At 48.4% G+C, this 21,286-nt stretch overlaps 1 protein-coding gene across 5 annotated transcripts in view; it reads left to right on the top strand.

The window, feature by feature from the left end:
* Nucleotides 1–21,286, top strand: part of CBFA2T2 (CBFA2/RUNX1 partner transcriptional co-repressor 2) — a 62,392-nt gene that overhangs the window by 3,206 nt on the left and 37,900 nt on the right. Inside the window, exon 1 of one of the 5 annotated variants that reach the window (XM_074553374.1) lies at nt 18,602–19,030. The exons of the other annotated variants lie outside the window; for them this stretch is intronic. The gene's annotated coding sequence lies outside the window, so the exon portion shown is untranslated. Of the gene's footprint in view, nt 1–18,601; nt 19,031–21,286 lie in introns of those variants that run through there. 5 annotated transcript variants of the gene reach the window in all.

The raw sequence follows: 21,286 nt of genomic DNA, 5'->3' as shown, positions 1-21,286 counted from the left end.
CAGGAGGAGGAGGTTGCTGTAAGACTCAAAAGGTGAGAAGTGAATCCACCTCTCCCTGTCTGATGTAAAAAGTCCCAGGGGAAATGCTTCCACCCAGGCTGTCGATTTACCTGGAGCTCTTCCAGAAAACCACCTTGCTGAGGGCATTTGTCCAGCCAGTGTCTGGGGCTTAAAACTTCTGCTGTGTCACTGTCACCTTCCCATCTCTTTGTGCCACATCCTGAGTGTGTGCACACCCTTGTTTGATTCAGCTACAGATGTATCCTGGACATCATTTTGGCTCTATTTGTGCACTCCAGGTTAATCAACCCTGACTTTGGGAGTCAATTAAAATGTCCTTTACTCCATTTCATGACAGAGCAGTACTAACTTCTACAGGTAGCAACTTTTCTGGCACTCAGACTTCGAGGTCAAATTCTGCACATTTTCCTCAATGACATGCTTGGCACACTTGGGATAATTTAAAGGATCAGACTGTTCAGGCAGGGATTTTCTCCAGTGTAGATTTATGTTGGTATTTAAGGTTGTCATTGCTCGTAGCCCTCAGCCTTGGGTTGCAAGGGTGTTTTCACAAGATCCATGGCATGCTCTTGGCTTGGCTTTGGGGCCATAGGTGACACTTCAAAGCTTGCTAAAAATATTTGAAAAATATTACAGAATTCTCTCATTGCAGGAAAATGCAGGGTTAGCCTTTTTTTGCCTGTGGATATAAAACAATCAGACAAATACTTCATGAATGCTTGCAGACTTATTGCTGTAAGATTGGACTGGATAGACACACCAGTTTGTTTGCATCAAGACCAGCTTCTCCCTGCTTATCTGTACTTTTTAATCCTCACGATCTCTTGGGAGTTGGCTTTCCCTCCCTAGCAGTGCACCTGGTTGCTGCAGCAGGAAGTTTCTCCAAATCTGTCACCTGACACGCTCCCACCTGGCCTTTGTGTGTGCCTGAGCCCGCCTTTTCTGCCAGGAGGCAGCAGGAGGAGGAGGAAAAGAGGGATAAAGCCCTAAAGGAGATATAAAACAGGGAGGCTGTATGTGTTTGGGGTGTGTGGGAGTGGGCTGGGAGGGGTGGCTGGGTCGAGTTGCTGGCACTGGTGGCACACAGCAGGCTGGCAGCGCTGAGGAGCCAGTCCAGGGACCCTTCCTGCCCCCCACCTGGTCAGCAGAGACTCTTCAGTCGCCTTAACAGCAGTGGTGAGCACACAAACGGGCCTGACAGCTCACTGCATCCCGGCTATCTTTTGTTTGTTGGTAAAAACCAAATATTTGCTTTCTGCTTTAAAGCTGTGCACGCGGAGCCTCTCCGGATCTGGCTGCAGGTGTTGGATCACGCAGAGGTGGAGCAGGGGCTGCAGTGTGGGGTACAGCTGTAGGGTCACACATGCTCCTGGGCAGGCAGAGCTCCTGCTTCTCTGCTTGGAGCTTCCTTTTCTTCGGTGGGTATTGTGGCCTGCAGAATTTTGTGGCTGTATTCCCGAGAGCAAGCACTTCCCTGGGTCTTGGCTAAGCAGAAAGTTAATTTAACACGTTTTCAGAGTATGGGGACAGCTCAGCCTGCGGCATTTCCAGGTGCAGATGAGATTAATTTGCTTATCTTAGTTGAGGGCAGGTAGTTGTGCAGGGGAGGTAGCAGAGCCAGGATGTTAAAACACAAAGAAGTCAAATGTTCCTCTGTTCCTCCCCCATTTGTGCGAGCTCGTTTGCATGAAAACACCCGTCTGGCAGATCTGCTGCAGGAGCCTTCCCTCCATCTCCTCCTCCTCCTCCTCCTTCAGGATTAGCTTTGTTGGGGGCCAAAAAGCCACCGATGAATTGTGACTGGAAAGGGCTGAACTTTGAGGGGAGATGAAAAAAATCCCTCGAAACATTTGCAGCCCTGGCAGCGGCTCGGCGGGTCGCTGATGGGGTTTATCCTCTGACATCATGAGGATCTCTGACATTTCTAGCTTAGAAACAATAACTCGCCTTATCCGTCGTCATGTTTTTCTAATTAAAGACAAAGCTTGGTAAATATTTTTTAAATGATTGAATTTCCCAAGTATGGAAAACACATGTCGGGAGTCAGGCTGGCTGCGTCCGACGCGCCTTTTCCCACCGCGTCCCTCGGAGCACGCAAGTGCAAATACAGATTTAGAGCTGTGGGTGACAGGTTTATCTGAGATGATTGGCAAGGATTTATAAACCAGGAGGGGATTTACTTTGCTCTCCCTCCCTCCTCTTCCCCCTTCTTCCCCCGCCTCCCCGACCCCCGTCTCAGAAATAGGAAATTGGGATCACATTAAACCCTAATTGGTTTGGCTCCAGCGCTGGTTCGGTGGCTGCCAAATAGTTAATTTATTGCGTGAGAGTTTGGCCATGTGTTGAGAGGCAAATTTGCTCGAAGCAAGGCATCTCTGTAAACTATACATCCATTCCTGTGCCAGGTCCTGTTTACAGCATCTCCAGAGTGGGGTGCAGGGGTTGCTTTCCGTGCCCATCCCGGCAGGACAGCGCAGGGGGACCCCGCCTCCCTCGCTCCCCTGCCAAAACGCTTTCAGGAATTGTTGCCTAAAAGAGCTTAAAGTGGTTTTAGCCGGACTTGGCGCTCGACGTTCAGAAACTGCCAGCTAGATAAGACGTGGGAGGCTCTCAGGAGAATAAATGCATCTGTTTGGGAGATAGCAGCAGGCCTGGGCTGTCACCGCGGAGTGGGGCCAGGTGGGGAGTCCCCGGGGGTGGCAGGATGGCTTTTCCTGCTTTGTGTCAGCAGGGCAAGTGGGAAGCTGGCATGTCTGGCTGCCCCACTGACGTCCTCCTTGTTCCTGCCCTTCTCCATGGTGGCTGGATTTGTTGTCACTTGCTCACAGACCCATGGCATCTAGTGGTGTTTGGCTCCTGTGAAGTTTTCTGGAAGATGGGCTCCAGCAGGAGAGTTTGCAGGACAAGCAGCCCTTGCTGAGGCCGTCACTGCCTTCCCCAGCACTTGACAGGGAATTGTTTGGATTTGAGAGGATACAGCAGCCACAGTTAAAGACTCACTGCTAGCAGTGTGGAGTATGATTTGAAAGAGGCTGTGTAAGGAATAAATCCATGGCTGTGGCATTTTATTTCGTTCCTCGCTGAGTTAAATAACAAACTTTGTGTAAGTGAGCTGCTTCCAGCTCCGAGGCAACAGAATTATCACCGCCGTGCTCAGCAGAGCCCTTTCTGTGTCAGCTGCTATTTCCATTGTGAACTTGATACCTGAAGGCTCAATATTGTGACCCTTTAATTTTCAGCTGCTGAAACGTCCCCTGCGAGCTGGCTAAAGGGGAAGAGCTCAGAGGGGAACTTGCAATGGTTATGCAGTAGGAGCAGTGTGTTTCTTTGGGTATTTCTTAATTGTTCAGTGTTTAGGAGAAATTGATAGGTAGTAGCAAAGCGCATTTAGCAATACTTTTCTTTCTGTAGCTCTTGCTTCCTGGGATGTAATAAAATCCATTAAGTTCTATTTATGATCAAAGGCCCAGTATAGTAATAGTTTTATTTGGATAATTATGGCTGTTCTGCCAATAATGAAAATACTGCACACTTCCAATACTGCAGCGTTGAGAGGGGTGCAGGGTTGGCACAGCCAAATGTTTGCAAGTTCTGCTGAGGAGTCAAGGAGATATTAGTTCAAAAAAATTTGGATCTAGCTGAGTCCCTGTAGGAAGGCATGTCCTGCCCACAGGTGCCACATGGAGCCATGCTGCCATGGGTTTTCCAGCCACCCACGGAGGTGCAGCAGGATAAGGCAGACCAGAAGGGGACAAATTGGGCAGGTATCAGAAGCAAATGTGGTGTGGTTTGTTTTGGAGAGAACCTTTTCATGCCCAGGTCTGAAGGCAGGTTCAGCATTCAGCTGGGAGCAGCCACTCCCCACTTGTGCATCTCCTGCCTCGTTTGAAATGCAGCCACTTCTGGGCTGAGCTGCTGTAATTACTTTAAAGCACATCGTACTTCCACCACTTTTGGCAGGAAGGAAGGAGGAATACTGTACTGCACCGCCAGACAAAATAGAAATCAACAATTGGGATTTTTCTCAAAGAGCAGATCTATCTTCTCTGCCATTAAACCCGACTTGGATGGGAGCCTTGTACCCATTTTGCTTTCCCGGTGCGAGTGTGGCGTTCTGCAGCTCGCAGCCCGCGTTCATGGGAAGATTTAAAGCAGCAAATTCTAGCCAGGAATTCTTTCTAGCACTTTGCTTTCCTTCTGCTGTTTGCCTCCCTGTTCACACTACAGATGCTGATGGATCACCTTCCGTGGTGAGTAACGGGACACGCTGTACTTGATGGTGCTGGGGAAGTGTGTGTGTCCTCAGGAATGTTCTGCAGAGAGGCACTGCCTGTGTGCCACAGCTCCTGCCCTGTGGAGTGCCAGTGCCTTGTTCTTGTGGCTCCCCTGTCAGCGACTGGAACTGTGAGTGGATCACCTGCATCCATTTACTGGCCTTTATTCACCCCTCTGCTGCAGAACACCTGACTTCACATCACTGCCCTTGGCCCACCTGAGTTTCCACATTCCACAATACACTGGTGGTGTCCTTTTATCTCCCCAGGGGATGATTTTTTTTCCATGAAAGCTTGGTTTTCCCTCTTTATCTAGGCATGCTGAGCACCCAGAAGTTAATTTGATGGAATCTTCTGAGTACTCCACTGCAGTACTCCAAAAACATTCCCAGGTGCTTCTCTGTTTTCATCTTGAATATTTGAATATTTGTCTTTTTTTTTCCTGTGTGGCATTGATTTTAGCAAGAGGGAGAATAAAGCCTCTTTGTGCATGTGAATAGGTAAATAACTATTCGAGCACATGAACTGTTGAGCAGGTGATTTTTAGATATTTCTTGATTAGTCCTCTACCAGTTTTATTTAAGTTTTCAATCACTGCAGTTACTGTGTTCATCAGATTTTATTTCCCATTTAATAATTACAGCAGTTTCCCTCGAGCCCTGTACCTCTAATTAAAAAAGCTGAGTTTGAGATAAAACTAATGGAATTTAATTTGTTATGTTTTTATGGTAAAATATGCTCAGAAAAAAACACTTGAAGGCTCAGTCACTACTCCTGAACATTGTTTACCACATCTTGATCCTCCATCAGTGCTGAGGACTTTCCTGGTGGCACAAGGACAGCAGAGCACCAAAGATCAGGATGTGATCTGTGCAGGAATTCTTGCCTTCAGTCTCACAGGTACCAAACAAGATAGGGAGATTCTGTGCCAACCAAGCTTCTTCCCTTGTGCATGTGTAAGGATTGCCTCAGTTTCCACTACATTTTTACTGTCCTGCTGCTGCTCCTGGTGGTCTGAGGTGGCCCAGGAAGCTCTGGAGAACCTGGCAGCACCACTCAGAGCTGGTCCAGCTTCAGGTGGAACAGCTCTCCCTGAGCACATGCAGCACACCCAGGAATTTAGATCTGTCCAAAAGGCCCTGCTGCTCCAAGCAGCAGCTCCGTGGATGGAGATGCACCTCTTCACACCTGTTTTATAACACAGGAGCAAAATATTCAGGGCATCTAAATAGTTTATGGCCTGACAAACAAATTCTGGCAGTGGGAGCACGAGTTTCCATCTCATTAAATTGTTGGCAAAGCCCTGGTAATTCCAGTCACTGATACAGCACAGGAATTATCCCTCAGCACGACTGGTCGTGTCAGGTCAGAGCATCACTGCTTTTTCTCAGCACTTGTGTGTTTGTACTTGAGGGGAAAAGAAAGTGTTGAAATGTCAATTCATTGGGCTCTTCTCAGGAGCTGGAGCAAGGTCTTGTGAGGTCAGAAAAAAGTGTCTGTGCATTTCTACACCTAAGTTGTAATGAGGAATTGTTCTCAAATCTTTTTTTTTTTTTTTGGTGTCATACAAAACCTGACACAGATTCCCAGTTTGGCAGAGGCTCTGAGGTTTATCTTGGAGCTCAGCAGCTGCTCTGCAGCCCATGACACAGTTCCTGCCATCTCCCAGCTCTTTGTTGGGCTGTAGGGAATTACTGGACCTTTGGAGCCCCTGACTTGGGGCAGGTCAGTGATATCATGGCCATTCCATGTGGGAAGTGTGCTGTGAGCTGCAGAGAAGGAGAGGGAGATGCCAGTGTCCTCTGGCTGCTGTGGCAGGCAAGGATGAGCTGTTTTGTTGGAGTGGCACACATGTCCAGAGGCATGGGGAATTTGCCTGCAGCACTGTTACAGATTTTATGGTGTCTTTGCAAGCAAGAGGGAGCAGTTTGCTCCCCCTGCCACGTGTTACCTTGCGCAGCTTTGAGACAGCCACATGCAAAATTCATTTCGGAGGTCGGTCATCCAGTCCCAGAGACTGAGGAATGTTGTAGTAGGGCTTTTATAAGATTTATATGCTTTATCAAAGGTCCTATAGTTTTCTCATTAAAGCAGGATTATCCTGCTGGGATTAGCTGTTCTGCATGGGTGAGGAAGGCAGGCACTCTGCATTTTCATAGTGAGATGCACTGAGGAACAGGAGAGCAGGGGGGCCCAGGGATGCAGGTGTTTGGAAACAGGGCCCAGGAGGGGCTTTTACAAATGTTGGCTTGATTTGACTTGACTCCTGAACATGTGGGAGAATGCTGCACCTCCAGCACTCCTTAGCATCCAAATATCCCAGTCCTGAGACTCCTCCTGGCATTTAGCAGCCTCCTCAGTGCAAACCTCAGGGAACGAATTTGCAGCTTTTCCATATGCCCAAACAAACAGGCAGGGGAACCTTTTAATTTGCACAAGGATCTTCTACAGTCGATACAAGTTAAAGTTGTATCAGGTTTTTAAAATCCTGTAGGTTTCTGGAACTGATTCCTGTCACTTTGGCCTTGCAAGATTTAATTTAACCCTTAAATTATCTCCCTTTCCCCCAACATTTTATTACATAGACTCCCAGAATGGTTGGGTTGGAAGAGGCCTTAAGGATCATCCTGTTCCAAACCCCTGCCTTGAGCATTTCTCATGGATTTTTTTTTTTCCTGTGTGACTACAATACTGAATTCAGCTCAGATCACTTGAAAATTACTGCTAGGTAACAAACAGTTTTGTTTGTTTTTTCTTTTGCTGGTTCTTTGGTGACCATAAATGTCTGGATCTTGTTGGGAAGTGGGTTTGGGTTTTTTTTTAAATGCACTGTCTGCCTCTCCAGTTTGTAGTCTTATATACCCTTATATTCTTAATATAAATATTACTAATATAAATATTATTAATATTTATGGTCTTAATATAAATATTATTAATATTGCCATCACTGAGCAAGAACTTGGAGAAAAATGGTGCAAAGAAATGCTGAAGCAGCACTGCTAACCAGGTAGTTGTATGACACTGCTGCTTAGTTGTAAGGAGTCTCCAAGAAGAATGAACTGCTGGACTAAAAGCCTGCTCAGCGTGCAGAATTGCCTTGAAGAGGGGTGTTACTTGATGTGACTGCTGTAAAAATCCCTTAAAACCAGTCCTGGTACTTCTCTTGCTCTGCTCATCATGACATTCCCTACAGGATGAGAATTTGTCAAATATTTTTCTAGAGAAGTGAATTTCCAATATTCAGCAGTCAGAGATCAGCAGTGAACAGGACAAGAGTTTTCCTTTGTCCCAGGGGAGCCTCCTGCCAGCCTGGAGCCCCTCAGGGACCTGGGCACACCTGCAGCTCCTGGGGGTGGGTTGGTGCAGCCCAGAGCTGCTGTGTGAGGTGCAGTCAGTGGTGGTGTATTCTGAGTAGGAGCTGTGCTGGATTTATCCCTCCTTTCCACATCTTCAGGAGGTTTTTGGTGGCTGGTCAGTGCAAAGCTGCCCAGCTGAGCTTTTCAGATTCCCTGCTCTTACAGGGAGCAGATTATTAACCACAAACACAGCACTTAAAGCCCTGATAAGGCCTTAAAAAAGGCAGGAGCTGCTGTAACTGTGATCCCCCCCTGCAAGCAGGGCAGGGCTGTGGCTCACCAGGTGTTTGCCTTCAGCTGCAGCTGCTCCATCTGCAGCCGCAGGTGGGGAAAACACAGCTGGGAGAAGTTCAGAGCAGCCCTGGGAGGGGCTGCCTCACCTGGGCAGAGCAGGCTCAGGGCAATAAACTCAGCCTCACCTCGGCCACAGCCCTGGGTAGCATTAATCAAATGAAGAGGAAATAAATGTGCTTGAGCTGCTTTAGTTTTCTTGGGTTTTTTTTCTCCCCCCAGTAGTCACAGCCAAATCAAATTAGCTCTTCCCAGAATGCTAATAATAACTGCCTCTGATATCAACCTCAGCCCCACTTTAGAGGAGCTTTGCAGATGAATCCCTCTTTTTTATCTCCTGCTCCACGTTTTTATTGGTTTTCTTAAAGTTATCTCTTTCTTATTCTTCTCCCTGAGGTTTTTTTTTTTTTTTAATGTAACTCATGGTGTAGAAAATGAAGATTTTTGAAGTTTCAAGTTTAGTAAACCTGAGGTTTGGATTGAAGGTAATGATTTTCTTGGTTTTTCCCTCTCTGTGCATGGAAATTAACTTCACCCTACAGGTGTTTATGTTCTTCTGGCTCTTGAAGTTGTCTGAACAAGCTTGTCCAGGGTGTGGGGTAGAGGACACCTGCCTGCTTTGATGCAAATGTTCCTCTCAACCTATTGCAAAATCTTCCCTTTGAGCTTCCATCCTCCTGCACAGGGCTGGTGGCGCCTGGATGTGAAATGCTGGCATCCAGGGCAGGCAGCTCTTCACTAATGGTTTCCTGATAAGGACTCAGGGTGGAAAAATAAGTTTTGGGACCATTGCATGATACTCTCCTCCCCATCTCTCTGATTCTCCTGGGAATTTTGTTCTTAGTGCTGCTGATTGGTGTGAAAGGAGCTCAAATAGCAGGGAATGAGTGGAGATGTGCAGCTCTGGGTGAGAAGGGTCACCCTAAATCTGTGCTGGGCACACTTGTGTGGTGGTGTTGGAAGGACCTGATGCCTGCACCAGCTCTGACTTTCCTCTTCAGCTCAGTTCTTTCAAGCTTTTACATGTTAAATCCTGGAAGTTGGTAAGGCTGGGTGGGTTGAGTGCTTTGTCAGCTTGGTTTTCTCCAGCCCTTTCTCTAGGGAGAAGCCGAGTGTGGCTTTTTGAGACTTGGTTTTCTGTACCTGTTGTGTGCTGTCAGAGGGATCCTGTGATTGAATCATCCTTCTGTTGGAAAATGTCCATCTGTCGAGACAGAAACCTTCCTTGGGAGCAATGTGTTCTCTCTCAGGAGATCAGATACCACCCTAAGCACCCCATAGCTGTCTTTGCTGAACTGTACAGCGTGGCCTAAATAAATATTTGGGTCTTTGGCATCCTGGTAGAGCTCTGACTGCTTGACCCTTGGCTGTCCTCATGTCCTCTTGTTTTGTGTAATTTTGGAACAAATATTGGGTTTTTTTTTTTTTGTTTGGTTTCAGTTTTGGTTTTTTGTTTTGGTTTTTTTTTTTTTTAATAACCATATGAAAGGGGAAGATTTTAAATCCAGGTTTCATATCCAGGGCTTCAGTTTGTGAAGGCAATAAACAATGTCCTCAGCTCCATCTGGGGCTGAGCTTGGGGATGGATGGATCCTGGTGGATCCAGCAGCACCCCCAGGCACACTGTGCTCCCATTAATGCCTTTACTGGGAGAGGAGGGCCCACCCCAGTGTGACCAGCTGAGCTTGGCTGTGACTCCTGGAGGAACAGTGTAATGGGAATGACAGAAGAGTTGGGCCAGAAGAGAAAAATGCATGTTAGCCTGAATATAGCTTTTCATCCTCTTAAAATTCTTCTGCTTCTTTGAAGTGTGAATCCCAGATGCTACAAAAGTATTTTTCCAGACACGGCTGTGCTGTCTTGCTGTGCATTTTCCACCAAATTGCTGAATTACTGTTCTCCTTCTGGTCTTCAATTTTTTTTCTTTTTTTCATTGCTTTATCTATTTGTCTGTATGTTTTACATGGCCAAAACTCAATTCCTGTCTCCCATACCCATCTGAGCACTCCCCCACGAGGCAGCATTCCCACCAGGCTGTGGTGGAGGACAGGAATGCTGGCTTTTTTTCCAGGAAACTTGTAAACAAGAACTTCCTGTTGACACGAGCTGTAAATCTGCAAATAGGCTCTGCTTCCGGCAGGAGGGGAAGGTAATAAAATTTCAGGTCCTTGTTCACTGTGCCTGGTCCTCCTTGAGCTGCATCCAAACGCTGCAGAGCGCAGAGAACCTGCTGATTGCTCTGTACCTCTGGAAATGCGTCTTGCCTTTGATTCTTTTTTCTCCTTCAGGCACCCAAACAGATGCAGTGCTAATAGAAGCCAGTTGGAGAATGTCAAAACCCTGATGACTCCAAAATGATGCTTCATTTGCTTGTTTTCCCCTTTCCTTTCTCACTGCCTCTCCCACCACTGAGCTGATCTTCAGTTTTGGGGTGTTAACTCTGTCTTACATCCACACCAGGCATTTTGGGATAATAATCTGGCCAGCCATTAAATTCCCCATGGCTCACATTTTTGGGAGGCTGATGCATGCTTTAATTCTGGGAGGGTAACAGGGTCAGGTAGCGCACACCTGGGCAGTGGCTGAACTTGCTCAGCAGATTCCTGTGGTTGGGATGACAGTGATGATTTTCAGGATCAGCTGTTGGGGCTGCTGAGGCAGATGAGGAGCCTGGATATGGTGGAAGCAAAGAGTGGAGAAGGGAATCAAAAATGTGAAAAGCACCAATCACTTGTTTTTAAAATTTTTAAAAGTTTGATAGTAATAAAATGGTTATAAAAATAGTAATACAATTAGAGTAATAATAATTTGGGCTATTTGAATTAGGACAATATCAGACAATAGAGACAAAGAGTTATGGATGTGTGGGTGTCTTTTTCTGGGCAGCACTGAGCCTGAAAAAGGACCCACATTAACAAAGGATTAACCCTTAAAAACAACAGCCTATTGCATATTCATACACTTCATACATGATGTATAAATTCCATTCAAACACAGGATTCTCTCTGGTCAGTGTCAGCTTCTTCCTCCTAATCCTGACAGCGCCTTTGAGGTGGGAAGAAGTTCATTTCTTCTGATAATGGGGCAATAAATTCTCTTTCTCTGAAAGGTTCAGGTGTCCTGTGGCTGCTATCTCACTGTGAGTCCTTTCTTTAAAAAAAGTATCCTACATAGCATCGTTTCTATTTTAACATTTTGTTATAACCTAAAACTATATTTAACACACTACTGAATTAATACAGCATTACTTTCTAACACAACACATACAATATTGGCAGCACTTCTGAGTGGGGACAGCACAGTGTGATCTCCCAGAAGCCAAGATGTTGCCCTGCCCACAACAGTCTGGGATTTGGAGAGAGGAGGAGCAGCAACATCCCTGCCCTCCTGTTGGATTGGGTTTGCATGGCCAGGTTTTGGTGGTGGGAGGGTACAGGAATGGTATTTTCAGAAGCTTCCCCCTTGAGAAGGAGGGAAGGATGGGGGCAGGTGGTTTTGAAGATTGATTCCCCTTCTCATTACCCTGCTCTGATTTTGTGTGGCCAGCAGGAGCAGGTGGGTCATTCTACCTCTGTGCTCAGCACTGGTGAGACCCCATCTTGAGTGCTGTGTCCAGCCCTGGCCGCTCAGTTTGGGAAGGATGTTGAGGTGCTTGAGGGCAACAGGGCTGGTGAGGGGCTGGGAACACAAGCCCTGTGAGGAACATTTGAAGGAACTGGGGCTGCTTAGCCTGGAGGAGGCTCAGAGGTGACCTCGTTGCTCTCTACACCTTCCTGAAGGGAGCTTGGAGCCAGGTGGGGTCGGTCTCTTCCACCGGGCAGCACTGACAGAACAAGAGGACACGGTCTCAAGCTATGTCAGGGAAGGTGTAGGTTGGATATTAGGAAAGAAAAAATAGAATAATAAAATGAAAGAATAATAAATACTGGAATGAACTTCCCAGGGAGGTGGTGGAATCACCATCTCTGGATGTGTTTAAACAAAGACTGGACATGGCACTGAGTGCTATGGTATGAGTGAGGTCTTAGGGTGTCACGGTCTCAAACCACAACACAGGGCATAGGTTGGACTCGATGATCTTAGAGATCTCTTCCAACCTCAGTATTGTGATAAAAGGAGAGCCTGGATGGAGGCTGGACTCTCAATAAGCATCCCATGAATGAATCTGTGTGCTGTGGCCGATGTCCAGCCCTGTCCCTGCGCTCCCACCCGCCGGCCGGGCTGGCTCTGCCGTGGCTCAGCCTTGGCTCCGTGCCCTGCCGAGCGCTGCAGCCGGGCTGGGAGGCACATGGCAGCGGTGAAAGGGGAGCCTCTCGCCGCCCCTGAGCCTGGGTGGGCGTGCTGGGCCTTTCGTAAACTAATAGCTCCCAGCAGTGCTCCTAAATCAGACTTTGTGGAGCCGGCAGCGCGGCGCTGGAATGCCGGGCCAGGCGCAAAGGGCTGCGCTGGGCTCTTTCTTCTTTTTGCTCCCCCCAAAGGCAGCGTTTGTTAGGTCTAAAGGGTCAGCGGGAAGCGGGAGAAGGGAGCTGGCAAAGAAAAATGGGGGAAAAGTAAATGGAGGAAAAACTAGCAAGAAACCACGTTTGAAATGTGGTTTTTGTGATTGGTTGAGGCTGGAAGGAAGGGAACCCTGCTCCGTGCTAAACTGGGATGCTATGGGAAAAGCTGGTGGTTTTGCTGGGTGTAATGAACAAAACAACTTGGGATTTATTTTATTTTTAAAGGGAGATGGGAATTGGGATATTCTTAATGTTACCGGGTTAGTGACAACTAATTAATGAGAAAAGAACCCTCCCTGGGTGGCTGTGTGGTGGGGAGGTACCACTTTCCTCCTCTGAAGCACTGGGAAAGGAGCAGAGCCCCAGCGGCCCTCACAGATAAGGGCCTGGAGCAGAGGGAAGCTCAGGGTGAAATTGGGGAAAAAAAGAGCCTGAGATAAAGAAGGAAAAGCCTTTTCTGTTAAAAGAGCTTGAGATAAAGAAGGAAAAGCCATTCTCAGGGGAAGAGCCAGCGCTTGTGGCAGGGAAGGCACCAGTGGAGGGAGGTGCTGGAAGCAAACTGGGACGTAGTGAGCCTGATGTAGGGAAGGGGCTTGGGATCCATCACCTGCATTTTATTGCTCACAGTGGCCCTGGGATGAGGCAAAAACCCCAAATTGTGCTGCTTCGTTAGGCTTTAATCTGTGCTTTCTAAATTGTAAATGGTCTTCCACATCTGCTGGTGAGAGCACTGGGAGCCTGGAGTAGGGTGCCTGATCCAGGACACAGCTCTCAAAGCCACCACCTCACCTGAAAAAGGGAGGATTTTGGCTTTCACAGCTTATCTGCACCCAAAACAGGTGCTAAAGAGGATGGTCCTGCAATAAGTGGGGCAAAACTGTCAGATGCAGACAGGAAATTGGGGTTTCTAAAGTAGGGGAGAGGTGGCTGGGAGCTGCAGCAGAGCTGCATCCACACAGCCCCCAGTGCCAGCAAAGCTCCTGGTTTGGGCAGCTAAAGTTGAGAATCACTGAAATGACAATTGGAAGGGAGTGGATGTATGTATTTGAACAAATCTCTGTAATCAAATGGCACTGCTATTGATCTGGAAAATACTGTCAAGCTGCAGGGCTGTTGGACTAGAAATAATCCTCTGCAGGCTGGATTTTCCTCTCTCTCCAAATAGGATTACTCATTTTTTCCATATTTCTGTGTTTGGTTTAAATACCCGTGACAGCTACAGAAGCTTGGATTTCTAATCAGAGCAAGGGTGTTAGATTTAGGAATTGGTTTGTTGTTTTGGAGGGGATATTTTTGCATAGGATATCAGTTCCTTCATGTTTTTTCTTTACATATGTGGCCACAAGAATAAAGCATCATGTGCTTAGGTGATGTGTGTCCCCTCCCTTAATGGGTGGCCAGGAGTAGTTTCAATAACTTCCTCAGGTTGTGTTTAATTCCTTGTTGCATCTGATTGTTTGGGGGACTTTTTGGCAATGTCTGATTGTGGATGTTCTGGGTGTAAAATTCTTTCAGCTCAGTTAAGGCCAACTTTTAATGTGGTTTTCTCCCTCTCTGAGGAGGATTAAAATGGCACAAAAGCCAAACACTGCTCATGTTCACTCCTGAAGGAGGCAATGTGATTGGATTTGGATTTTGTTGAGGGCTGGAGCTCTTCTGCTCTGGGGAAAGGCTGGGGATGTCCAGCCTGGAGAAGAGAAAGTTCCTGGGAGACCTTAGAGCCCTCTCCACTGCCTAACAGGGCTCCAAGAGAGCTGGAGATGGACCTGGCACAAGGATCTGGAAGATCTGGGTGTGCCTTGGCAGGGTTAGACAGGATTTTAGGATGGAATTGTTCCCTGTGAGGGTGGGTAGCCCTGGCACAGGTGCCCAGAGCAGCTGGGGCTGCCCCTGGATCCCTGGCAGTGCCCAAGGCCAGGCTGGACAGGGCTGGGAGCACCCTGGGATGGTGGAAAGTGTCCCTGGCAGGAAGTGGAGCGAGATGAGATTTAAGATTCCTTCCAACCCAAACCTTTCTCCATGATTCTGTGACAAATTAAGCTTGTTAACATAATCTGCCATGTGCTAATTCAAATAATGGATGTATTGAAAAGAGGATGTTTGTTAAATGTGATAAATTTGCCAGGAATGGAGAGGTCTGATCTCAGTTTTGGGGGTTGAGCTTGAACTCAAGTCACTGAGTGTCCCTTGCAACCCCACCAGCATTGCTTCAAAGGGAGCAGTCCCTTCTTGGCTCCACTGTCTTGTAAGGCATAAAGAAGGCAATAAAATGTTTGACTTTCCTGCCAGACCTGAGCCTGGAGGAGGAGGAGGATCCCAATTGGTTTCCATCAGATTCCAGTTAGCATGAATTTACGGTTCCTACTTAGCCTGATAAATGGCTTTGGCTGCCTTTAGTGCATTTGGATTTATTTTTCTGTGCAGTGGAAAGTGGTCAGCTTAAAAAGGCAAAGGCTTTCCAGGGTTGCCTTGAATTCAAGTGAAGCTTCTTTCTGAGGTAAGGACACAGCAGGCAAAAAATAAATCTGAGGCACATCATGAACTATCTGTGGAACAGCAGAGAAATCAGAAGCAGTTTGGGTCTCTTGTGCTTGCTGTGGCAATGGGCTGTGATAGGCATAAAAATTCCACTGCAAACTGGAAAAATTCTTCAGATTTCCTTGCTTTCCTCAGAAACCACACTGAGCAGCAGGTATCAATAGCTCCCAGTGTTCAAACTTTGCTTGCATCGTTCTTTCCATGGAACATTCCCAGGAGAAGAAAGCAGAAGCAGATTAGCATGATGAGCTGGGGAAAGAAGTTCTCCCCATGCTGCCTGCACTTCTGCTTCCTTCCACTGTGCTGGTGATTTCTGGGCTACAAAATCTGCCTTAATGCATTTTTAGGAGCAGACAAGCCTCTTGGGAACAGTGAGAGGAGTCAGTAGATGACTTGTGGATGGACTTCCCATCCCAGGTTGGAGCAACCTGGGGCCCTGGCACAGGGTGCCCAGAGAAGCTGGGGCTGTCCCTGGATCCCTGGAAATGTCCCAGGCCAGGCTGGACAGGGCTTGGAGCACCCTGGGATAGTGGAAGGTGTGCCATGGCAAGGGGTGGAATGAGATGAGGTGTAAAATCCCTTCCAACCCAAACCACTCTGGGATTTTGTGATTCTATACTTCACCAACCTGCCTCTGCCAGTGGTGAGCTCAGGGATGAGCTTAGGGATACCTCATGGTTTGGGTGAGCTGAGGCACGTGGATCATACATAAGACACAATCCATGAGCCTTTTGAAGAAGGTTTGGCAATGACTTCCACTCAGGGCACCCTGGTGTGCATAGTTTTTGTACCTGAAGAACCCAAAAGCACACATACATTTGTCTTACTCTAATGGTGAGCCATGAGGTCTGGCTTATTCCTGCCCCCTAGCAAGAAGTTGGGATGTCTTTCCTGAAGATTGTGGGGTTTTAGACACTGGGCTGTGGACACAGTGACAAAGAGTTATGTGCCTTTTCATAAAGGTTTATAAAGTTGTTGTAACTATACTTAAAATACTTGCAGTGACCTGAGTTCTTGACGTTTCAAAGTGCTTTAAGTTGTAAAAACATTGAAGAGATTTATTTAGCCACGGTTGACAAAGGGTACTTAGAACCCAGTTGTCACATTTGTGGACAGCTTTTGTTTGTTTGAAGCGTTACAAGCTGTTCAGGTCCTTAAACTGAAATATGGTTTAAAAAGCAGGCAAGGGAACACCTCGTGCTGGTTACCTATTTCACCTACAGCTCCTTTATCCCAACCCCAGGGTGTCCCCTGTGCCTTCTGAGGGTACTCCTGTTATGGCTTTGACCCAAAGACCTGACAGCTCCCAGGTGGCATCCTGGAGTTCACTGCCCACTTCAGGCTGCTCTGGGGTGGTGGGACAGGGCAGCACAGGGAGCAGCAGTGTCTGATGCTGGATTCTTAACTCTGGGAGCACAGGGCTGCATCCATCTGCCTGGTGCCATCTCCACTGGGGACAGAGCTGCAACATGAGCTTGCTTCTTGGAAGACATCAGAGAATCCACATGAGAGCCACCGCTGTCACCGCGACCCAGCCAGGGACGGCTCCTGTTGGGGACCTCACAGCGTGAGGTGCCAGGGAGCCAACCATGACATGCAAGCCCATAGGAAAATAACTTTATTAGTTCTGGTGTTGGTGGAGCTGCTTGGGTTGTGCCTCCCTTCATTGTCTGTGTAATTCAGAGATGGTTTTTCCATCTCAGCTTATGAAATATTGAGAGCTTCGCTATTTTGCGCAACCTCCATCAGAAGTGTCAGAAGCCCCAGCGAGCTGAACTTTCTGAACCTGGATGTTTTATTGATGTGCCTTGCCAGCAGCCCCTCCAGTGGGGCTGGGGTGCTGGGAGGCACTGCTGGATCTGCCTGTTCCCAACCTGTTTTGCTGCCTGAGCATCATCTCATGGGATGCTCCAGGTGTTTGTGTGCTGATACTTGAATGTGATTCACTTCTTTTTCCTAACTGCAGCATGTGGAATTGCTGCTCTTGGGTGAGGTTTGGAGGAGGGAGAGCTGCTGTAAACCTGTGTCCCTTCTGCCTGCAGCCAGGCTGCTCTTCTCACAGTGATGTGTTTGCCCAGCAGCTTCATGTGCTCCTACCACAGCCCAAAAATCTCCTGCCCAAATTGCCCCCCATTATCACACAGCATCCTGCCTGCACTGGGAGGCCTGTCCTCTGCAGGAGGAGATCATGGCCCCTGTGTTCAGGGACTCATGCTGTGCCTGCTTGCAGAATGCTTTTTAATGCTTCCTTTAAAGCAGTTCTCTCCCTTTACAGCCTTTTCCCCCTCCCAAAGGGAAGCAGAAGTACCTTAAACTAATTAGGAATAAGCAGCAGAGAAGCCAGGGTGAGGGGTTAGGTGAGATGCTGGGGGCCAGTACCTCCAGAAGGTTTATGGGCACAGCAGTTAGCAGTAGCCTGCCAGAGCCCTGGGAATTTCAGAAAAAGGAGCATTTTGCTGCCTGTGAACAACTAACTATCCTGTCATGCTTACACCAACTGTGGAGAATTTGGCATGTATGATTTTTGGACTTGAGAAAAAGCAGCATCCCCCAGCTTGAGCAGTGTCAGGCTCTTGGTTTGCTGGCTGGGGAAGTATTGAGGTCTCTGGTTCTCAAAAAAAGTAGCTGGAGAGAGAGGTGTTGTTGACTGCAGAGATTTGGAAAGGATCAAGACCTGAACCTGCTAAGCTGTAAGGACTGGAGCAGTGGATCCCTTCTGAGGTCTTAAAATGTGCCTGTGGTCTGCATGGTCTGCAGGCTAAATGCAAGCATTGCTTCTCTTCTTGGGGTGTACAATGTGCCTGTACTTGGTGTGCAGGCAAAATGCAAGCACTGCTTCTCCTCGTGGGGCGGTTTAGGGGAGCTGGCAGTGGGCTGGTGTGGAGCAGGGTGCTTTGGGCGCTCTGGAGGGGTGTTTGTCCCCGCTCGGGGCAGTCCCCGGCAGGCAGGGCCGTGGCCGGGAATGCTGTTGTGTAAATCCGTGTTTGCCCAGCGCCGGGCTGGCGGTGAATGGTGCCGGGCTGATGGGATTAGTCAGGGGCCTCCTGTTAATATGTGTTGTTGACGCCGCACCTCGGGGAGAGCCTGTCAGGATTACCGGGAGGTTTGTAGGTGGCACAGCAGCCACGGCTGTGCATTAATGGGAGGGGGAAATGGCCAAATGTGATCCTGCCCAGTGGGTTCCTGCTCCGGGCCTCCCTCGGTGCTCTGAGATATCTGGTGGAGTTTACCCCCGGTATAAAACATTTCGGATTTACATTTTCCTTTAACACTTCCTCTTCGAGCCGGGTAGTATGTTACACATTTAATTGCTCTTCCTTTGAATTTTCCAGTCCGCGTTTGGTACCCTTGCAACATCAGTATCTTGTTATCTTGTTGTTGCTTCTAATTGCTAACACATGCCGGTTTTCCAGCGCCGCAAACTCTGCCTTGCTGGGGACGGGGAGGGGAGAGAGTTTGCAGCGAAGATTTACGTGCATGGGGAAACCTTCGGAAAATTAACCAAGAGCTCATCCCGGTTTCCAAACGCGGGGCTGGGGCAGAGGCTGCGGTGAAAGGCGGCTCTGGGGAGGGGGGTGGCGGAGCTTTTTCCTCGCTGTTCCTGCCGGCCATAAACAAATCCGGTGTATTTAACAAGTTAATGTCAGGCGGGCGGCGAGGCGCTGGTAGGTGTGTGCCTGGTGACATCAGCTGGCGAGCAGCCTGGCAGCAGCGCGGCGCAGGCAGGGAGCAGGCAGCGAGCCGAGGGTGTGTTGCCTCTAAGCTGGGTATTCTGGCAAGGTGGAGAGCTGGTCTGTTTGGCAGGACCTTCCCATCTGGGATCCATCTGTGTTTCCCTGGAATCGGACAGGCGGCTCCAGGCAGTGAGAAATCGCAGATGTGCGGGACCTGACACATGTCCAGCTAATGAAAGGAGAAGGCAGGCTGGGCTCCGGCTGCGCTCGAAGATCACGGGCGGAGGAGGAGGAGGAGGAAGAGCGCTTTTCTTTCTATTTGAAAGAAACGAGGTGTATTGCACAGCAGCTGGATCCTTGCAACCTCGCTGGCTAGGGTAAGCAAGGAACGGGGTTATTTTGAAGCAGCGCTTGGTTTACCCGGGGCGATGCTCGGGGGGATGCTCGGGGGATGCTGAGCCCTCACCGGCGAGGTTCGGGCTGGGCAGAGCTCCGAGCTCCGGCTCGGCACCAGGTACGGGCACAGGCGGGGAGCGGCGGCCGCAGCGCCCTGCCAGCCTTGCCTCGCTCCTCTGCAGTGCTGGGGAAAACTTCAATAGCCCAGCCGGCTGCATGCGAGCATTCTGCAGCTGAAAAAACACTAAACTCTCTCCGAGGAGAGCTGCGGTACGGCTCGTTCTGGGTTGCTATGGAATGGGTATTTTTTTATTTTATTCCTTCCCCCCCCACCACCCCCTCCGTGAGCAGAGGGCTGGGATTTGGCGTTTTCTGGGGAAATGGCAATGCAGGAAGGGGTTTGTGTGTTTTAGCAGAACGTGTTTTTCTGCTGTGCCTAGGCTCACTCTGGTTTCTGCATGCTGGTATTGAAGCTGGGGGGGTGTAAACTGCAGAGGTGGATTTCTTCCATTGGCTCCCAAATTTCCTTAATTTCCCCCGTGTTTTCAGGGCTTCTCTGCATTGTGTCAGAGGCTGCTCCCTTTTTGTCTTTGCACTCCTTGAGCAGCAACTGATGCTCCCAGCATCTAAATCTCCCAGATCAATCTTGTGATACCAGAACACACCTCCCCTATATATTTTCACTGTCTGGCTGTAGACAGGCTGTATTTTCTTTTTTTCCATTGTAATCCCTGGATCTTGCATTTTTAGTCTAAACCTGCCCTTTTGCCCCCTCCCTGTCTTTTGGGAAGGTTCAGCAGTTGAAATCACTCCCCTGACCCTCTGGTGTAGCTTGTTGTAGAGATCCCTCTGTTGCATGTTTAAGCTGCTCCCCCAAATATTATCAGCTTTTTCTGCTCCCTACACCACTCAGCTCCTGTGCTATGATACTCAGTCCTTTTTATGTGCTGGAGAAATCCTGCCCAGCCACAGGAGATGCACCAAAATCAGCACTCAAAGTTTGGGGAGCTGAAATGTGGCTGAGCATTGCTTGCTGTCAGGCTGGAAAAAGAGAGAGGAATATTTGCGGGGCTGCCTGGTGCAGGATGATTCCCTTTGGTGTTGCTTTGTCCAGGTTAGCTTCAAACATGCCAAATGATGGGGTTTCCTGAGGGAGAGCCTGGCTGGGCTCCCTCCAGTGTGCTTGGGCTGCAGCTCTGTGCTTGGTCAGTTTGGCTGCTCTGTGGGCCACTCTAAGGTTTTCCTTCTTTTGCAGCGTGTAAGCATTTAATAGAGGCTTTAAAAAATATAAATCTGCTTCTGGAGACACACCAAACACCTCCAGTGTGTCCCTGGAGAGGAGGCAGAAGGAGTGTGCGCGCTTCCAAATCTCAAAGTGCACCAGCACAAAGGAGTTGGAAACCCCAAAAATGCCCAGCAAAGCCATGCAGGGTGTGCAATATCTATGAGCAAAGAGCGGTGCTCCCCTGCTGCAGCTCTCCTGGAGCCCTCCCGGGTTTGTGAGGGCAGTGCAGGGTGTTGGAGCAGCTGCTCTGCGGTCTCCGTGCGGGTCGAGCCCTGATTAAGCAAACGGAAGTTCTGCCGGCATCAGGGCAGCACGATTTGCCCATTAAACAACTCATTTAGTAGAGTCTTGCTCAAGCCCTGCAGGAAACTTTCTTTTTTTCCTCAGGCTCCTTTATTTTTAAAAAGGATTTAGGGTGCCTAGTGCTTAGATGAGAGAGGTGGTTGCGTTTTGGGGAAGAGGGTGGCTTGAAACTCTGCCACCAGACCTAATAATTTTATAGAAATTATGCAGGACATCCAAGTGAAGGCACTTCCCCCCCCCCCGCTATTGTACACTGTATGACATTATTTTCACTATTAATATGGAAAAAAAAATTTGATTTTTGGAACTACCTGGGCTTCACCTAAATGACTGTGTGCCTTTCGCAGCCGGGTAGCCCAGCACATCCAGCAGTTAGAGAAACACACAAATAATGCGAAACTCAGAGACTCCAGTGTGGGAAACAAGGAAAAAAGAGTAAAGCAAAGGCAGTTTGAGCAAGTACTGCCAACAGGAAAGTGCAGCTAAGCCAAGAGAAGGATTTGAAGGGTTTGAGGAAGGAGCAGAATTGCTAAAGGCAAGGAGAATAAATCGTTAATCTGAGAACTCTATTACACAGGGAATGCCCCCAGGAAAAGAGCAGAAACTCCATTTAATAGTGAAAATGCCAAGCCAGGCTCTGCTCTGCCCA

The sequence above is a fragment of the Zonotrichia albicollis genome, chromosome 17 (assembly GCF_047830755.1).
Source record: "Zonotrichia albicollis isolate bZonAlb1 chromosome 17, bZonAlb1.hap1, whole genome shotgun sequence".
In the NCBI taxonomy this organism is placed as follows: Eukaryota; Metazoa; Chordata; class Aves; order Passeriformes; family Passerellidae; genus Zonotrichia; species Zonotrichia albicollis.
This window is presented reverse-complemented; position numbering and strand designations above follow the sequence as displayed.